Genomic DNA, 20660 nt, shown 5'->3' on the forward strand with positions numbered 1-20660 from the left:
TGGGACACCTGTTGAGCAGCACTGTGAGAGGTGGAGCTCAAAAAACCTCCTTTATGTCAGTAAAAATCCCTCATATCAGCCTCTGTGTGAAACGGTTCATATCAGCTGCTGTCTCTTTAAGAACTCCCCTCCCCACATGTGCCCCCTTTTCTCTGATTGGTCAGCTTTTTGGAAGCTTTCTGAGGGCAGAACCAATGAGCTTCAAAGTGGGCGTGTCCTGAACAGAGCTGGCAGGATGGGCATGTCCTTCAGCTTTGCTCCTTGTTTGACTTTAAAACATCGACTGAAGTCTCACAACGTCTCGTTCAGAGCAGCAGGAAACCACGTCTGGGGATTACACCAACATCTGAGTATGTTGTGTTTAAAAACACTTTGACCAGGTTTAGTATGGACATCCAACATGGTAACATGATATATATTTAAATATGGATCAGCATTATAGATCTCTTTTAATGTTTTTCAGTCTGTAATAATCATGTCTTTAGTAAATCATATTAAAATGTCATCTGCATATAAAGAACATTTTCTCTCCTTCCTTTATTTTTGGGGTGTCCGTCATTCTCGAGTTGTTTCTCCCTCTGTGGGTTAAAAAGCTCTTTTCTAACCAGATAACTAGAATGAGTCCAAATACAGAGAAATGCACCAAAGATGAACTGAGTCTAATATGTCAGGAACCTGTCAGAGATTTAGTGGACACATTTCAAAGAGGAGTGGGAGTGATTGTGCAGGAGAGGCTTAAACACTGCTGTGATTGGACATTAAAGGCAGCTGTCTATATTTAGGTTTGCATAGTAAACTGAAGAGGTGGGCGGGGCTCGTCACAACTTTTTGCTCAACTTAATTTGTTTTTAATTATGGATATTTTTTTGTGTGTTGCAAGTAAACTTTTATTTTCGAGCACATTCAGACTTTTTCATGACGTTTCTGTGAGCAGAGGTAAAGAAAACTGGGTTATGTCCTAAAGTAAACTGTCTGAAATATTTTTAATCAACACTTGGTTGGTTAGGTGTTTTTTTTTTTTTTTTTAACCAGGGTGCTTCTACTGACGACGATGCCCACATTCTCAGTAAACGACTTCCCTTTCAGTTCTCAGAAAAGACTCAGATATAGGTGTCAACACATCTCACACCACAAAATGAATCTGATCTCTGTCGCCTCAAACACGACGGACATTCAGAGTTGTATTCAGGAGGATGACGAGTTTGACCCTCCAAGTTTAAAAAAAAAATTCTTTTATCAGAAATAACATCAAAAGAGGAGCGTTGCACTTTCACACATTTATGTGAACTCACAATCTTCACACCTTTGACTTCCTCCATCCTCTTCATCTATTTTTGTCCTTTACTGATCGATGCAGCTCGTCTCCATGATCATCACTTTATGATAACTTAAACATGTTACATCATGTTTTAATAACTATGACACATTCATAGAAATGAACATATAAGGCCAGCGTTGAGTCCAAATGAGGAAGTGACATCATCCTATGAAAGGGAAGTAGATGCAGCGTCTGTCTAAAAAAGCACTACTGAAGAAAGTCAGACAGTTCGGAGCGTGACAACGGGAGGACAGAGACGCAGAATCAGGATGAACCAGCTCAAATGGATTCAAACTTCTTTACTTCTCACAGCGCTGCTTCAGTTTGCTGGTATAAACATTTATATCACATATTGAACCTTTTTTTAACATAATGGATTTAATGAACTCTGAGAAACCACAGATGAAGAACTGATTGTCAATAAATCGACTTTTTCATGATTGACTTTATTCTTTGTCTTTTTCTCAACAGCAGCAGCTCAAGTTAAAGGAGTCACATTCAGAGTTGGAGAGGACGCCACGCTGCCTTGTGAAGCTGTGATACAAGATCAACAGAAGTGTGAAAATACGACTTGGATCTTTGATTCAAGATACCCAGTAGTAGAGCTGGTTAAACTCGGGCAGGTTGGAAACTCGCCTGACGTTCGATCAGACAAACTGAGAGTTACAGAGGACTGTTCTCTGGTTAGAAAGAAGATCACAGAGGAGGATGATGGACGTTATGCCTGTCGACAGTTCAAAGGAAAAGGTGGACCAAAGATAGGCGAGGACTCTAGAGTTCGCGTATTTGTTAGAGAGAGTAAGTATTTCAATCATGATCTTTTCTAATTCAAACAACAAACTGAAACATTAGAATAATTATAAAGACTCTGATGAAGTTCATTTGTCTCTTGTTGTGTTTCTCTGAAAATTTCTCCATCCTCACTTTGGACTGAACATATTTAAAAAAATATTTGGGTGAAGAAGTTTAATTTTTATAATAAAACACAAGTTTTGTGCTGAACAGTTTGTTGAGTTGTGTTTATCTCAACTTCAGGTGAGGTCACAGGACCACCAACAAGACCACCAACAAGACGACCAACAACAAGACCACCACCAAGACCACCAACAACAAGACCACCAACAAGACGACCAACAACAACAAGACCACCAACAAGACGACCACCACCAAGACCTGTAAACAAAGTGACTTTAGGAACCATCAGCTCAACGACTGCAGAAAAAGCTGCTCTGAATGAACGAGGTAGAGTCTCCTGATGTCTTCTCCTCTCTCTGTTTGATTCTGATTCAGGACAGAAGTCTGCAGCCAACATGCTTGTTGGACGCATTGATCCATATCTGATCCCTTCAGTCCCACAGTAACTGAACCACCACAGTGACAGCAGTGTCTCCGTGTAGACTCAGTGATGGAAAACAACGACACCTCTGTGTCTTTGAATGTCTCGTTTCACTTTAACAAACTCCCAGACGGCTCAGATGACGAGTCAAAAGTAAAATCCACCAAATGACCTCAAACATTTCACATTACTACCGTCCTCTTTAACTCTTCATTTATGTTTTCATCCTTAACCAGTTTGAAATGTGACTAATCCTGATAACCTGAATGTAACAGTTTTACAGCACGCGATGCTAAATACAGTCGTGTAATGTTAAGTTTTATGAATTCATCATAGCCTCTCAAGAACTCGAATTTATTGTCAGTGGAATTTTTGTATGTTTTTTGAAAAATCCATTTTCACCAAAGTGAAGTATGTGATGAACCTCTGGTTCCTGTTCTTCAGGTTCTTCTGGTCTGGACTTGGTCATGTTGGCTCTGCGTGTGGCTGAACTCCTCCTGATCACTGTGATCACAGTTCTTCTCTTCAGAGCTCGAGGTGAGAAACACTCAGACCAACTTTTATTCACAGCGATCACCACCAACCTTAAAGTCACAGCTGAAATGTTTCTGTGTGCTTTATTTTTCAGGGAACCAGAGACCACCTGATGACAACACTGTGAGCTGGAAATAAAGCCTCATATGAACCGTCTTCATGTGGAAAACAAACATTTCTGACCTCCATTTTAACTCTATGTTTTCATGTTTTCACAGGAGTATGAAGATGTAGCTGAAGGCTCAGTGTACTTTGGAAATGATGGAGAACCTTCTGCTTCTGTCAGACTCCGCTGATCAACAACTTCCACACAAACATCCACTCAGCACACACATTAATCCCCCGCTTTCACACATATCATACTCTTGAGCTTGCATGTGCTGATTGGCCAGCTTTTTGGAAGCTTCCTTTGGGAGGACCACTAAGCTTCCATGTGGGCGTGTCCGACATCGTTGCTCCATGCTTGGGTGTCGTGTTTAATTTCTCTCTTTGTGATGGTCAGAGCTGCAGCTGTAATGTAACTTCTCAATGTGTTATAAGCCTACTTGCCACTTTAAAGAATCAGAACAGCACATTCAGTTCAGAGAAGAATAAGGAGTAATTACTGTTAGTTCTAAATGACCAAACGTAGGAAAAAATATAGTAAGCTGCAGTTGTCACATTAATACTCGCTGATTTTTGTTTTTTTATGATCTTTTGTCCCTTTTCTTGCAGCAGCTGTGTAACTTTAGTCTTTGGGAGCCAGTTTGTCTTAAACTAATTATTTTTGTTAATATACAGTAAATTGATCAGAGTTTGTAGATTTGATGATCTGCTGACGGCAGACGTAGTGGTGATTGTGATAGGTTAAATGACGATTACTCCGCCCTCATATTTGAAAGCGGTGTTGGGAACTCTGGGTTGACCAGGTCGATAATCAGCTTCGTAGGACTGTTCAGCACGATCTTCTATGTCAGGGTTCGTGAAGCCAGATCACCCAAAAAGACCCTGGATATGTGGATCTGGCTTCATTGTACAGGCCCCAGCTTGGGTTTTGAATTTTGAATTTCCCTCGTCGGATGTTTCTTGTTTCTCTGTTCCCGGTTTTCTTGTGTTTTATTAGGTTTTAAATAAGTTTTTGTTTTAGCCTTTTATTTAATAAATATTTAGGTTTTTCTGTAATTGGGTCCTACTCCTTGATTTTTCAACCCCAGTTATAATAGAATGAACCGACCAACAATGAACCAAGCAGATTTTTTCTTGTATTTGCGAGCCTTCTCCCTGGGATGGGACATGGCTCGCATCTTTTCCTGGTTCTCGTGGCGGGAGGAGAAGGGGTCATGCCTCAGCTCAAGCCCCAGTCTAGGCCTCGGCCTCCTGTCCCTGTTCTGGCCAAGGGATCCGGGATCTGCTGGACTGCATCCGTGTTCCGGGCCTGTTGAACGTCTTCCATCCCGTTTTGGATGGGGGGGTTCAATCCTGTTTCTCTGTCGTTGGTCCGGCCAACCCCCGACGTCTCCTCTGCGGTCCAGCCGATTCCTGACTTTCCCTTGGTGGTCTGGCCGATTCCTGATCCCTGTGGTTGGTCAGACACCTGGCTGCCTCTCTGGACTGTTTCCCCTTGTTTGGTCGGTTTCCCGGCCGCCCACCTGAACTGCTTTCAGGCCGTATACCTAAAAGTCCGGCATTAATTAATCAGCATTAACATTTATTGATACACTACAAACAAAGTTGTTGTTGAAATTCAGGGTTGAAGTGTCTTGCCCAAGGACACATCGGACATATTGCTCAAGGAGAGACAACCAGCCACAGCTGCCCAAGCAGATGAAGAGGACAGAGGAAGTTCACTGGGTGAAGATTGTAGATAAATGTCCGAGAAGAGAAACGTTCCTCTTTTGATAGTGTTCATCAGAACACAGTGAGGTTTCATCACTACGTCTAACAGCAAAAAAAGAGAACAACAAAGGGAGGGCCTCTGAATGTCTGTCGTGATAACAGAGATCGGATGTTATTGTAGTGGTTGTAGATGTGTGGACACCTAATTCTGAGTCTTTCCTGAGAACTGAAGGGGAAGTTAGTTGGTGAGAAAGTGGGTATCATCATCAGCTGAGAGCTCCAGTCAAAACAAACGTCACCATGTGAAGGTTTTGACACGTTGAAAAGTCATTGGTTTTTGGTCAGTGAGACGATTTGAAGCTAACGTTTAAACACTAAAGAGCGTCCTGACTGAAGTCTGTCATACGACGGCACACTAACATAAACATACTGTATGTGTCTGTTCATTCAGAAGCCCTGCCTTTGTTGTTCTCTGTTTTGCTTTTAGACGTAGTGATGAAACCTCACTGTGTTCTCATGAACACTATCTAAAGAGGAACGTTTCTCTTCTCGGACATTTATCTCAACTCACGATCTTCACCCAGTTAACTTCCTCCATCCTCTTCATCAGCAACATGTCAGATGTGTCCTTAGGCAAGACTTCAACCCTGACAACTTCGTCCATGGTGTGTGAATGTGTATACATGGCATTAGTTAATACTGATGGTCTCAGTAAAGAGCAGCCTCTACGATAAGTGTGTGAATGTATGGGTTTGAGTTCCGTCGTGAAAAAGCTTTCAGTCGTCAGAAGACTAAAGAAAGAAATTTACAAGCTCAAGTCCATTTACTTTTAATTTTGAGACAGACTTTTCTACCCTTCATTCGACCGCCTCAGACATAAACACAAGAGACTTTTTTGTCCTCTTTAAACCCTGAAGACAGTTTAACAGGATTTTACAACTTTGACGCACTCATAGAAATTAACACTAAAAAGCAGGCGTCGAGTCCAAATGAGGAAGTGACATTGCACTATGAAAGGGAAGTAGATGCAGCATCTCTCTAAAAAAGCACTACTGAAGAAAGTCCAGACAGTTCGGAGCGTGACAACGGGAGGACAGAGACGCAGAATCAGGATGAACCAGCTCAAATGGATTCAAACTTCTTTGCTTCTCACAGCGCTGCTTCAGTTTGCTGGTAAGAACATTTATATCACATATTGAACCTTTTTTTTTAACATGATGGATTTAATGAACTCTGAGAAACCACAGATGAAGAATTACTCTCAAACTGGTTGTCAATATAATCGACTTTTTCATGATTGACTTCATGGGCTGTGGGGTAGATGGGGGCGGCTGTGGCTCAGTTGGTAGAGTTGTGGTCTCTCAATGGGAAGGTCGAGGATTCGAGCAATATGTCCGATGTGTGGGCAAGACACTCAACCCCGAATTGCGAAAGGCAAAAAGCGCTATTGTAGCGGGTCCCGGCTAGGTCTCCACTGGCAGATATATAGATAATCCTCGGAAAGGAGTCCTGTAAATATTGGAAATATTACAAGGGAATCAGTGACGCTGGACAACCGTTGCTCATTCTCCATTCACCGGATTATGAGCTCTCCTTGCTCTGCGCGTTGCTAAAGGTCCCTGAGTGACGCTGCTGGAGGGTGCTGCCACCCTGTGTCCATTTTGTGAAACAGCATGTCATTGTCTGTAATCTCTCACCAGTTAACTTCTATCATTCAAAATTTTGTGAGTATCACACTATACAAGCTCAAGTCTATTTACCCTTTATTCTTTGTCATTTTCTCAACAGCAGCAGCTCGATATAAAGTAGTCACATTCAGAGTTGGAGAGGACGCCACGCTGCCTTGTGAAGTTGTAGGACGAGGTCAACAGAAGTGTGAAAAGACGACTTGGACCTGTGATTCAAGAAACAAAGCAGTAGAGCTGGTTAAACTCGGGCAGGTTGGAAACTCTGGAGTTCAATCAGACAGACTGAGAGTTACAGAGAACTGTTCTCTGGTTATAAAGAAGATCACAGAGGAGGATGCTGGACGTTATGTCTGTCGACTGGACAATCCAGCACAAGGAACAGACTACTCTCGAGTTCTTCTGTCTCTCATCAAGAGTAAGTGTTTCAATCATGATCTTTTCAAAGTTTTTCTAATTCAAACAATAACTGAAACATTAGAATCATTTTAAAGACTCTGGTGAAGTTCTGATGGTCTGCTGGGAGCGTCTGGCAGAACCTTTTGTTAGCGAGGTCTGTGGCGAGAGCTGTGGTCGCAGGGTCTCTGGACTATCGGGTGTTTTCAGCTCAGGACTCCTGAGGCAGCTGACGGGTACTGACAGGCCAGGTGTTCCGCAGCCCGGCCTGTCATTGAGGCAAAAACCCAGGCCTGGGAGGAGTTCGGGGGGGCCTTGGAGAAGGACTTTTGGTCGGTCTCCAGGAAATTCTGGCAAACCGTCCGTCGCCTCAGGAGGGGGAAGCAGTGCTTCACAAACACTGTCTACAGTGGAGGTGGAGAGCTGCTGACCGCAACTGGGGTCAACTGTAGTCGAGTGGTGGAAGGAATACTTCGAGGATCTCCTCAATCCCATCGTCACGTCTTCCACTGAGGAAGCAGAGGCCGAGTTCTCAGAGGTAGACTCGTCCATCACCCAAGCCAAAGTCACCGAGGTGGTTGGCAAGCTCCTTGGTGGCAAGGCACCGGGGATGGATGAGATCTGCCTGTGAGTCTCTGGATGTACAGGGGCTGTCATGTTTGGAGCATGACTGGCAAACCGGGGTGGTGGTTCTTCTTTTCCAGAAGGGGGATTGGATGGTGTGTTCCAACTACCGGGGAATCACACTCCTCAGCCTCCCTGGGAAAGTCTATTCCAGGGTATTGGAGAGGAGGATCCGGAGAGGGGAGTCCTTGCCCCATGTAGAGGAGTTCACCTCCGTTCTGCGATCCGAAGAAGGAGCTAAGTTGAAAGGCGAGGTTCTGGATTTACAGGTCGATCTTCACTTTAACGAATTCCCAGATGGCTCAGATGACTGATCGAAAGGAAAATCCACCAAATGACGTCAAACATTTCACATTACTACCGTCCTCTTTAACTCTTCATTTATGTTCCGATTCTGAACCTTTTTTCCTTTTTTCTGTTGTTAAGTTACAGAAGTATAAAATAAAATTGTGAGAAAAAACGTTTTTTTTTTTTTATAAAAAAAATGAATTTGAAATGTGACTAATTTTTAAAGTTTTAAAGCACTCGATTAATACAGACGTGTTATCTTGAGTTTTTTAAATTCATCATGGCCTCTTAAGTACGCTAATCTATTGTCATTGGAAAATGACGTTTTTTAATTGTCTTTTTTTTTACCACGGTGAAACATTTGATGAACCTCTGGTTCCTGTTCTTCAGTTTCTTCAGGTTGTTCAGATTGTTCAGGTTCTTCTGGTTTGGACTTGGTCATGTTGGCTCTGCGTGTGGCTGAACTCCTCCTGATCACTGTGATCGCTGTTCTTCTCTTCAGAGCTCGAGGTGAGAAACACTCACACCAACTTTTATTCACAGCGATCACCACCAACCTTAAAGTCAGAACTGAAATGTTTCTGTGTGCTTTATTTTTCAGGGAACCAGAGACCACCTGATGACAACACTGTGAGCTGGAAATAAAGCCTCATATGAACAGTCTTTATGTTGAAAACAAACATTTCTGACCTCCATTTTAACTCTATGTTTTCATGTTTTCACAGGTGTATGAAGATGTAGGTGAAGGCTCAGTGTACTTTGGAAATGATGGAGAACCTTCTGCTTCTGTCAGACTCCGCTGATCAACAACTTCCACACAAACATCCACTCAGCACACACATTAACCACCGCTTTCACACATTGCTATATCGTACTCTTGAGCTTAAAGACATGGATCCACATTTCATTTGAGATCCTGAGTGAGGATTTGATTTTATGTGCTGAAATATGAAGTTGATTTTCGTTACTGCTTAAACCAAGGCTCAAAACTTACAAGGACGCCTCACAGATTTAAAATGCAACCTGAGCTTTATTATTTGTAAATACCCGCCTCCCTACAAAGTATTTAAAGATATACACTCAACAAAAATATAAACGCAACACTTTTGTTTTTGCTCCCATTTGTCATGAGATGGACTCAAAGATCTAAAATTCATTCCAGATACACAATATTACCATTTCTCTCAAACATTGTTCACAAATCTGTCTAAATGTGTGATAGTGAGCACTTTTGCTTTGCTGAGATAATCCATCCCACCTCACAGGTGTGCCACATCAAGATGCTCATCAGACACCATGATTAGTGCACAGGTGTACCTTATACTGCCCACAATAAAAGGCCACTCTGAAATGTGCAGTTTTGTCTCACAGCAAAATGCCACAGATGGCGCAAGCATTGAGGGAGCGTGCAATTGGCATGCTGACAGCAGGAATGTCAACCAGATCTGTTGCTCGGGCATTGAATGTTCATTTCTCCACCATAAGCCGTCTCCAAAGGCGTTTCAGAGAATATGGCAGTACATCCAACCGGCCTCACAACCGCAGACCACGTGTAACCACACCAGCCCAGGACCTCCACATCCAGCAGGTTCACCTCCAAGATCGTCTGAGACCAGCTACTCAGACAGCTGCTGAAACAATTGGTTTGCATAACCAAAGAATTTCTGCACAAACTGTCAGAAACCGTCTCAGGGAAGCTCAACTGCATGCTCGTCGTCCTCATCGGGGTCTTAACCTGACTCCAGATCGTCGCCGTAACAGACTTGAGTGGGCAAATGCTCACATTCGATGGCGTCTGGCACGTTGGAGAGGTGTTCTCTTCACGGATGAATCTCGGTTTACATTGTTCAGGGCAGATGGCAGACAGCGTGTGTGGCGTCGTGTGGGTGAGCGCTTTGCTGATGTCAATGTTGTGGATCGAGTGGCCCATGGTGGTGGTGGGGTTATGGTATGGGCAGGCATCTGTTATGGACGAAGAACACAGGTGCATTTTATTGATGGCATTTTGAATGCACAGAGATACCGTGATGAGATCCTGAGGCCCATTGTTGTGCCATACATCCATGAACATCACCTCATGTTTCAGCAAGATAATGCACGGCCCCATGTTGCAAGGATCTGTACACAATTCTTGGAAGCTGAAAATGTCCCAGTTCTTGCATGGCCAGCATACTCACCGGACATGTCACCCATTGAGCATGTTTGGGATGTGCTTGACCGGCGTATACGACAGCGCGTACCAGTTCCCACTAATATCCAGCAACTTCGCACAGCCATTGAAGAGGAGTGGACCAACATTCCACAGGCCACAATTGACAATCTGATAAACTCTATGCGAAGAAGATGTGTTGCACTGCATGAGGCAAATGGTGGTCACACCAGATACTGACTGGTTCTGAGTCCCCAGACCCTCAATAAAGCAAAAACTGCACATTTCAGGGTGGCCTTTTATTGTGGACAGTCTAAGGTACACCTATGCACTAATCATGGTGTCTGATGAGCATCTTGATGTGGCACACCTGTGAGGTGGGATGGATTGTCTCAGCAAAGCAAAAGTGCTCACTATCACACATTTAGACAGATTTATGAACAATGTTTGAGAGAAATGGTAATATTGTGTATCTGGAATGAATTTTAGATCTTTGAGTCCATCTCATGACAAATGGGAGCAAAAACAAAAGTGTTGCGTTTATATTTTTGTTGAGTATATAAGAGAACAAAGAAACAAAAGGGGCTGGAGACGTCGTTATGTCCCCTCCCCCTAAAACTACCTGAGAAGAAAAGATGAACCTCAAGAAACCAAAAGATCCAAAAAAAATGACTTTTTGAGGGCAGAACCAATGAGCTTCAAAGTGGGCGTGTCCTGAAAAGAGCTGGCAGGATGGGCGTGTCCTTCTGCTTTGCTCCTTGTTTGACTTTAAAACATCGACTGAAGTCTCACAACGTCTCGTTCAGAGCAGCAGGAAACCCTGTCTGGGGATTACACCAACATCTGAGTATCTTGTGTTTAAAAATACTTTGACCAGGTTTAGTATGGACATCCAACATGGTAACATGATATGTATGTACTTAAATATGGATCAGCATTATAGACCTCTTTTAATGTTTTTCAGTCTGTAATAATCACGTCTTTATTAAATCATATTAAAGTGTTATCTGCATATAAATAAACTTTAATCGCTTAATTCTCCTTTACGCTTTTTGTGACTCCATTAAATCACACTGAGTCTAATATTTCAGGTGTTGTACCTTTAAATATGAATCATCATAAAGAGGATAAAGAAAAGGAAGCAGAGTTTTGATCGCCCACTACTGGAGCCCAGAGGCATTACCAACAGATCGCAGAGCAATCAGCTCAATCATCTGAATAAATTATCTGTTCTCCTTTCTTATTAAACTGCCTGAGTAATGTTGCACATCCAAGACATGGACCAGGCTACCTTTATTATCAACCAAGAGACTATTTCCCAGCAGATGAAGCTCATGATAAAATTATCTGACACCCAGTCCAGTAGGAACGGTCCATCTGACCGCCTCCAGGATTTACTGCCTTAAATGCGTTTCCTTGGAAAATAAAGTTTAAGTAAAATCCCTTAACGGTGACCCTCCTGAACTCGGATGCTTGGTGGTATGAGGTGTGAAGTGTCAGTTTTGTGTGCCGTATAGCGTGTAGTGTGGTTGCTCAATGCTTACCTCCGAGGCTCACGGGGCGTTGTGAAGAGGGTCAATCAAAAAAGGGATGATTTTAGAAGATGTTATTAAATTTATTGAAAATTCAAAAAAGGTCCACAAAAATCAGACAAAAAAATTTCAAACTCCAACAGACATCAGGAAAGTAAATAAAATGGTAAACAATTCTAACAAGATATTTTTAAAGCCCTAATATAAATCAGTAAAGTAAAAAATATAAAAGGAGAAATAAAAGTTAAAAATAAGATGTCAAAAGTTTAAAAGCAAGTGCGTGAACTCTACATTTTTTTCAAAAGTGTCAGTTAGCAAGAGCCCAAAAGACTAAGAGTTTTTATTGTGAATCTGTGTGCGTGTGCGTGTGCGTGTGTGTGTGTGTGTGTTTGTGTGTGTGTGTGTTGCAGCCACCGAGGTGCCATCAGAGTTCACTGAAGTCACAAGAGCACGTAAAGTTGCATCACCTTTAAAAAAAAAAAAAAAAATCAACCTGAGGCGTCACTCACACATGGTTTTGCTCAGGATGTGATGCATGAAGCTTCTCTCACAGGCACCTAATGAATGCAGCTATGATTACATGTTATATGGATAAAAAAAAAGAAAGAAGAAGATTTACTTGATTGAAGTCATATTAGGTTTTTACACTGTGAAATCATGTAACACACAGAGGCTGATACATACAGTACACCTGCACAAACAGCATCCTGTGGACATGCACTGATGTAGAGACGTCAGAGTGAGGGGGCAGCAGGCGCTACTGAGCTGGTTGAAGGGGGCTTGGGTGTCAGTGCCTTGCTCAAGGGCACCTCAGCAGTGCCCAGGAAGTGGTCTGGCATCTCTTCAGCTACCAGACCAATTTCCAGATTTTTTGGGTCCTCACCAGGACTCGAACCGGCGACCTTCCGGTTCCCAACCGAAGTCCCTATACGGACTGAGCTACTTCCACCACAAATAATAAATAGATTATAAAAACAGTAAAATAAATCCAGCAATTACTCAACTCTTTCCAACATTTCAATAATTACTTCATAATTAGTAGTTAGGAGTGTTGTCATGACACAAGCGTCAGTCAGAACGCTCTTCAATGTTTGCTGCAGCTCGTCTCACTCACGGAAAACCAACGACCTCACCAACTAACTTCCCCTTCACTTCTCAGAAAAAACTCAGAATAAGGTGTCAACACATCTCCCACCACTAAAATGACATCAGAGCTCTGTTCTCACGACAGACATTCGAAGGCCCACTCTTTGAGTTGGAGAGGATGCCTCGTGTCAGCAGTGTGAATATACGAGTTGGATCTTTGATTCAGGAAACACTGTGGTAGAGTTAGAAACCTCAGAGTGGAGTCAGACGTTATTATTAAACCTGAGTACACCATCTGAACGTTTATCTGAAACCATCACATTTGACTTCCTCTCCTCAGAGCAGCCTCGACCATCAATGTGTGAACGTGTGGGTTTGACCTGCGGTGTGAAAAAGCTTTCAGTAGAAATGTACAAGCTCAAGTCCATTTACTTTTAATGTTTAAGACAGACTTTTCTACCCTTCATTCGACCGCCTCAGAAATAAACACAAGAGACTTTTTTATCCTCTTCAAACCCTGATGACAGTTTAACAGGATTTCACAACTTTCATAGAAATGAACGCTTAAAGCAGGCTTCGAGTACGAATGAGGAAGTGACATCACACTATGAAAGGGAAGTAGATGCAGCGTCTCTGTAAAAAAGCCCTACTGAAGAAAGTCAGACAGTTTGGAGCGTGACAACGGGAGGATAGAGACGCAGAATCAGGATGAACCAGCTCAAATGGATTCACAGTTCTTTACTTCTCACAGCGCTGCTTCAGTTTGCTGGTAAGAACATTTATATCACATATTGAACCTTTTTTTAACATGATGGATTTAATGAACTCTGAGAAACCACAGATGAAGAATTACTCTCAAACTAATTGTCAATATAATCGACTTTTTCTTGATGGACTTTATTCTTTGTCATTTTCTCAACAGCAGCAGCTCGATATAAAGACGTCACATTCAGAGTCGGAGAGGACGCCACGCTGCCTTGTGAAGCTGTGATACAAGATCAACAGAAGTGTGAAAATACGACTTGGAACTTTGTTGATTCAAGAAACAAAGCAGAAGAGCTGGTTGCACTTGGTCAGGTTAAAAACTCGCCTGACATTCGATCAGACAGACTGAGAGTTACAGAGGACTGTTCTCTGGTTGTAAAGAAGATCACAGAGGAGGATGATGGACGTTATGTCTGTCAACAATACAAAGGAAAAGGTGGACCAAAGATAGGCGAGGACTCTGTAGTTCGTCTACTTGTTAGAGAGAGTAAGTATTTCAATCATGATCTTTTCTAATTCAAACAATAAACTGAAACATTAGAATAATTATAAAGACTCTGATGAAGTTCATTTGTCTCTTGTTGTGTTTCTCTGATAATTTCTCCATCCTCACTTTGGACTGAAAATATTTAAACTTTTTATGGGTTATGAAGTTTAATTTTTATATTAAAACACAAGTTTTGTGCTGAACAGTTTGTAGAGTTGTGTTTATCTTGACTTCAGGTGAGGACACAGGACCACCACCAAGACCACCAACAAGACCACCAACAACAAGACCACCAACAACAAGACCACCAACAGGACCACCAACAACAAGACCACCAACAACAAGACCACCAACAACAAGACCACCAACAAGAAGACAACCACCAACACTATCTCCTGCTCCTGCAGGAGGTAGAGTCTCCTGTTGTCTTCTCCTCTCTGTGTTTGATTCTGATTAATGACAGAAGTCTGCAGCCGACATGCTTCACATATTTTCATTTCTCTCTCAGGCCTGAAATGGTTGTCCGTCCTCGTGCCTGTCGTGGTTTTCACAGCGCTGTTAGTGGTCATCATGAAAGTCAGACGGAAGGGTGAGAGCGACGATGACATTTTCATGCAGAACATTTGAACATGTAGAAGTTTGGATGATCAATGTTTCTTGTTTTGAAGTTAAAGTCCAGCTGTTTGTGTGTCTCTGCAGGAAACAGAACGCAGACGAGTGACGATGTTGTAAGTCCTAAAACGTTTGATGATGATGTTTCTTCTCACTGGCTGCTGAACAAAAAATGCACAAAAAAAACATTTGTTACAAAGTCGCCGACGTGCACACAAGTTTGTAGCCGTATAAATATTCAGACGTGTGTTGGAGACCTTGCATGCCACCCTGCATAAGTCAGGTCCACAGCTGGGCCCCCCAGGTCAGGAGAGTCTGGACACGCCCCTGCAGGCAGACTCTGGATTCTAAGATTTTGAAGCATGCATTAATTGTATTTTTCTCCCTAAGAAATGCTTGCACTGAATCCATGATGTGATGTGTTTTGTCTCCAGGAGCTGACCTCTGACCCTGCAGGGTCTCGGTCTGCTGCAGGGACCAGTCAGGACACGGTGAGCTCACACCTTTTACCCTCTTTGCTCGCTACACGTCACCATATTAGATTCAACAATCCGACCTGAAGGGTTGTTTTAAGATTCAAGTGTGAAAAACAAAAAAAGCTCAGTGTGATAAATCGCCCTTCAGTCTTCAGAGCGTGACAACGAAAAAAAGGGAAGTCTGATGGTGATGCCACTTCAGAGCTGTGACAGAATTTGCTCCAATCAAAAGCCACGGGTCATGATGAAACAGCTGATTTGTTGTCTTCTCTGTGTAGGCGGATCCTGAAGGCGGGGTTTCCTACGCCTCCATCAGATACAACAAGAAGGGAAGAAGTAAAGCTCAGGTAAGCTGTCTGATAAATCAAAGTCATAATGGATGTGAATTACAAAACACGAATCCTGACTAGGCTTGCAAAATTTCAGGAATTTTCAAAGTTGGAAACTTTCCATGGGAATTAACAGGAACCACTGGGAATTTGTGGGAATTAAAAGGAAGATAATTCAGGAATTTACAAATTTGAAGGTTGGCCCTGAACAGGGAACCTACATAGAGATGGGGAAAATATGTTTTTGTTTAATATTGATTATAACCACCAGATTTCATGCATGTACACTTGAATATGTTTTTCCTCAATCAGAGAGCACACTGCACACTGTGAGGCCACGCCCCCTTCATGCCACGCCCCCTACATGCACTGTGCACTCCTCCATCACATGCACGGAGGGTTTCTAGAACCCTGGTCCACACTTTGAGCCCACAGATTATTGGATGTTTTAGCGGGTGGACTACATAAGGGGAAGTCAGTTTTGATGATATTTTGGGAAAATATATTTTAAAAATGTGATGCTAATCTGTTAATATGTTTTTTAATTATAACTGTTATATTTATGCTTGGATATGATACAGTTAGAAGAAATTACCCTCAATTTCCAGTCAATTCCCATAAATCCTCATAATTTCCAAGGAAAGTTTCCGATTTTAAATATTCCCAAAATTCCCAAGCTTAACGTCCTCGGAAAGTTTCTGAAAATTTACTGGAAAATTACAATTTGCAACCCTAATCCGGACTGAAATCTGCATTTCACGACATTATTTTGTAGTATTTAATGCTCTGTGATTTATCTCCAGGTTTGTGGTGACGACGATGGTTCAGTGACCTATGCCTCTGTGAAACCTGCATCTGCTTCTTCTGCTGCTGCCGCCGGAGCCTCCGCTGATCCCAGCGGCCTCTACATCAACAAACCGAAGAAATAAGAACACAAAGTAAAGTCTTTTCAGCTTTTTATACTGAACACTACGGAGCCCCACAAGGCTCAGGTTGGACAAAATAAAAAGCCTTTTTTAAACGCATTGCAAATCAGGGAGCAAAGATTTGTTTTAATGAAGGACAGCTTTTTGTCTTATCTGAGCCTTGCAGGGCTCAGTAGAAAACAGGTACATGTGGATGTATCTGTATGAGACTTTCTGTTGTTTACTTTCAATAGTTATAAGATGCTTATTTTTCTTTCAAAAGAGGGCGCTGTAGGTTTCCTAGTAGCACAAAGACCCAGCATTATACTGTACCTCTACATGTAATGTAAATCTATGGAGATCCCAAAGTCCCAAAAATCTAAATAAATCCAGTTAATATCTTGTGTGCACAACATAGCCTCTTGTACACACAAGTTAAATAGCAAGTGCACAAGATATTTTTATACCTTTTCAGACTTCAGGTGCGCCGTATAAACCAGCTTCAAAACCAGTTTATATACGCTGTAGGCACTTTGATGTGCATGTGTTCATATGTAGTTAAAGGTTTGTACACCTTTTCTGTACCTGTTGTTCATTTAAACATCGCTATCTCTGCTCATCATTCTGCATGTTCTGATCAGCTCGACTGAGTCACATCCAAGAGTCTGCAGAAACCCAAAAATAGCTAAATCGACAGTGTGTGAACTTCATGACAGATAAAGGAAGGAGGAACCAGAAAACAGATGTGGTCTGCCTGCATTAAAGCAACAAGTGTTTGTTGTGTTTAAAAAAAGAAGATTGCTAAACACCATGAGAGATATACACTTCACTAATTAAGGGAAGTTCAGGAACACGTCTATAACAATCCCCTTAATATTTTTAGGGTCACAGTTAAATATTTTATTCAAAGCCTACTGTGTCTCAATAGTGTCACTGGGTTAGGACCTTAATTTCTCAAAATAAATCAAAAGAGCTCTGGAGGAAATTAAATACAGACTTTACTCCATCTTTAACAAAAAAACAAACCAAGTGTCATTGCCACAGAAAAGTCCCCCTTTAACATGCCAGAAAAATGTCCAAGTCCGCTGAAACAAATCCGGAAGGGGAAAAAAAAAAAAAAATCCACAAAAAAAGGAAACAGAAAATGGCCATTCGTTTGGCACTCACTGGTCTGGCGGCCTACTTACGTCTTGGCATACCCCGGGAGAATCAGGTCTCTTTTGCGACATCCGGTCCTCCAAACTCCAAAAAAACCCTGTCCAGGAGGAAACACCGCACCTTCCAAAAAAACGTATTCCATCATCTTCATCTGGGAAAAACCATCTCTCTCCAGCCACACAGTCCACTGCTCACCCCAAACAAAAAAAAATCACCAGCAAACATTTCCCCCTCTCCCTTTGTTCACCTCTGCTCCGCCCCCTTACACACCTGTGTATCCCTGGCTAATTAGGTCCACACTCCAGGTACATAGGCAGGGAGATAACATGCTACACACACACACACACACACACACACACACACACACACACACACACACACAGGGACCTCCCTAACAGTAGTGGCCATTTCACAAGTCTGATGATGCAGCTCCGGGTTAGACGCTTAGAATAAGACAGCGCAGACAGACATGAGGGTTCAATTGTTGAATTGTTTTCTTTCTCTCAAATATTACCATATAAGCTTCATTTTATTTATCCGTTCTTTTTCCTTAAACACAGTTAGTCTGACTTTTATAATAAGACTTGTTGTGTGCAGCTCATTGCGTTCAACTTACGAAGTGAAATATACATGTTTGTTAACGTTTAAATCCTGGAACATATCGAGGCAGCTACGTTTGTGTTGTTAATCTAATGATGTGTTTCCTTTAAAAAGATATTTTGTGTTTGCATTAATGTGAATGATGAGCGTCATTTACCTGTAAGAGTAAAGGAAGAATGTGTGACTGTCCTGACTGTCTACAGTGAGGACGAAGCTGGAGTCCTGCTGGCTGTGTTGTTGTCAGAGCTGTGTTTACATGGACGGGACAGCCGGCTCCTCCCCTTGTGTACAAAAGCTGTTTTAGTCAAGAAGAAGAACATACTCACTGATTATTTAAACGTCACGTTAGCGTGCAAACATTAGCTTGCTAACACAACAATTTGGTCTGCTTACACTTAACTCCATCATGCCTTCGGTACGCTTCGGTATGGAGGAGGCGTGGCCAAACAGAACTTTGTTTTGGTTTCATGCTGGTGCTCAAGGGCGACATCTACTGGTTTAAAAAGTCACACCTTCTTCCTTTATTGTTGAACAGAATCAATTAATGACAAGTTTTAGATCTTACTGAGGTTTTGTCAAATTAACTCTTCATCTCTCTGGAAAGCTTTCGGATAAATGTTTAAAGAGCTCACTGCTTAATAAAGTCAAATGACATAAAATGTTTGTGTTAACGTCATTCAAGGTGTTTTCAGACCGCCGAAACTTGGGGCGTGGTCAGACACAGCTCATTTACATATTTAAAGCTATAGACACAGAAACAGCCTGTTCTGAGCAGGGCTGAAATAGATGAGCTCTGAGACTTTTTTACACTAGATGAAGAGGAGGAGAATATGTGCCCTTTAAAAGCAGAGTTGTAACTAATTTTTTTTTATAAAAAAAAACATGAATCAGCTTGCATAATAAAAATGACAACTTTAATTTCTGTCATGAGATTAAAAAAAACAGGGAGATCATCAGATGAAGCAACAGCCTCCAAGAAACAGAAAAAAATTTATGCACAGTGTTGCTATTTTCTGCTTGTCTCCAGAGGGGGGCAGCAGAGATCCTTCACAGCACAATGAGCTCACTCCATGTATTCATGCTTCTTGACTATCTTCATGACATATCTTCCAGGCAACAAGCACTCAGATCATTATTTTTTGGATAACTCTTACATAGTTTAACATAAGAATTTGATTGACTGTCATGCACACAAAATACAGAACCCTTTTGGATGTACCAGGAAAAAAGATGAAGGAGATGAAAGATCTCTTTGTAAAGAGAGTCCTGAAAAGAGACAGCAGCATAAAATTTTCAGACAGAGAACTGAGACAGATAATAAACCAATATTACTTCATTTAAAAATTCAGAAGCTAATGGAAGTATATCTTTCCTTTTTTTTCTCACGTTGCAGAAAGTTCCTCTTCTGAAGCCTGAGTCAAGTTTATCAAACTCAATGTTAATGGAAGACATTTGACTTAAACGTGCATCTCTTATATCATCTCAGACGGGACAGTAAAACAGAAAATTAATCTCACTGTAGGAGTCATGATGTGTATTTTACCTCTGGTGATTATTTAATGCTTCCCTCCTTATATGGGTTTAATATCATTTGCAGTGGGCGTAGTTTTACTTTATTATACCTGTTCGAATTTGAATATTTTCTAATGATTTCATGTGATGTTCAGCAGGTACTGTCAGGTGGGGCCACCTTACAGAGGTTTCCTACTGACACTGTAAAATTTGACTTTAACTCAAAAGTTAAGACGCTTTTTAGATGCACTCAGGAGTTTTTGGAGAGGAATGTGAAAGTTGGAGAAGTGTACAGATTCTGTGGTAAATGTTTATAACTGTAAACACAAACTGTCCTCAGAGGAACATTTCGTCAATGAAACACTGTTTGAAGATACGAGAAGTTCAGTGAAGCCATAACTCTCCTGGTTGCTTTTTTATTTATAGCTCCAGACAGAGTCCAGAGAGCCATTTTTAACCTCTAAATAACGTTCAGAAAATACAGCATATAATTGTTTGGTCGGGGAAATCCTCTAGTTATATACTTGTTCAACTACATTTTAGTGGTCCATGTGTCCATAAGAAAAGTGACAGTAGCCCCCGAAGGGTCCAAACATGAGAACATAAAAATGACACCTGTCGAAAATCCTGCGAATGTGCCTGAAAGCACAAGAGAAAACACTTTTGCATGAACCCCCCAAAGAATCAAGTCAAGTCGATGCTAATGAGTGACTTCAAGGTGTTTTACAAATAGGTACTGTCTCTTTAAATCACCTGCAAAAGACGACATGGTCTACAGCAACGGATGCAAGTGGTCTAATAGAGCAACGTAAACTTCTGCTTCCTTTAATGACAACAGAACAAACGTTCCTCTATAGAAAGCTCGAGGTCAGGCATGACACTTCCACTATACATTTACCCTGTGTGAGAAACACACACACACATTTGTTAATTAGTGTGTGTGTTGAGCATGAAGGAATTGCAGTATAGGAGGGGGTTGTTAATGCATGTTCAGGACAAAGAGCTGTCAAACAAAGTGATTCTGCTTCACTGACGCTCCCTACAGGACACATT

At 41.7% G+C, this 20660-nt stretch overlaps 1 long non-coding RNA gene across 1 annotated transcript; it reads left to right on the forward strand.

The window, feature by feature from the left end:
* Positions 1–3089: 3089 nt before the first annotated feature.
* On the forward strand, positions 3090–4236 carry LOC306831712. The gene is made up of 3 exons (XR_013780111.1): positions 3090–3191; positions 3283–3311; positions 3407–4236. It is a non-coding gene; the product is annotated as an uncharacterized lncRNA (long non-coding RNA).
* The last annotated feature ends 16424 nt before the right edge of the window (positions 4237–20660 follow it).

Source organism: Symphodus melops (genome assembly GCF_947650265.1).
Source record: "Symphodus melops genome assembly, chromosome: 1".
NCBI lineage: Eukaryota > Metazoa > Chordata > Actinopteri > Labriformes > Labridae > Symphodus > Symphodus melops.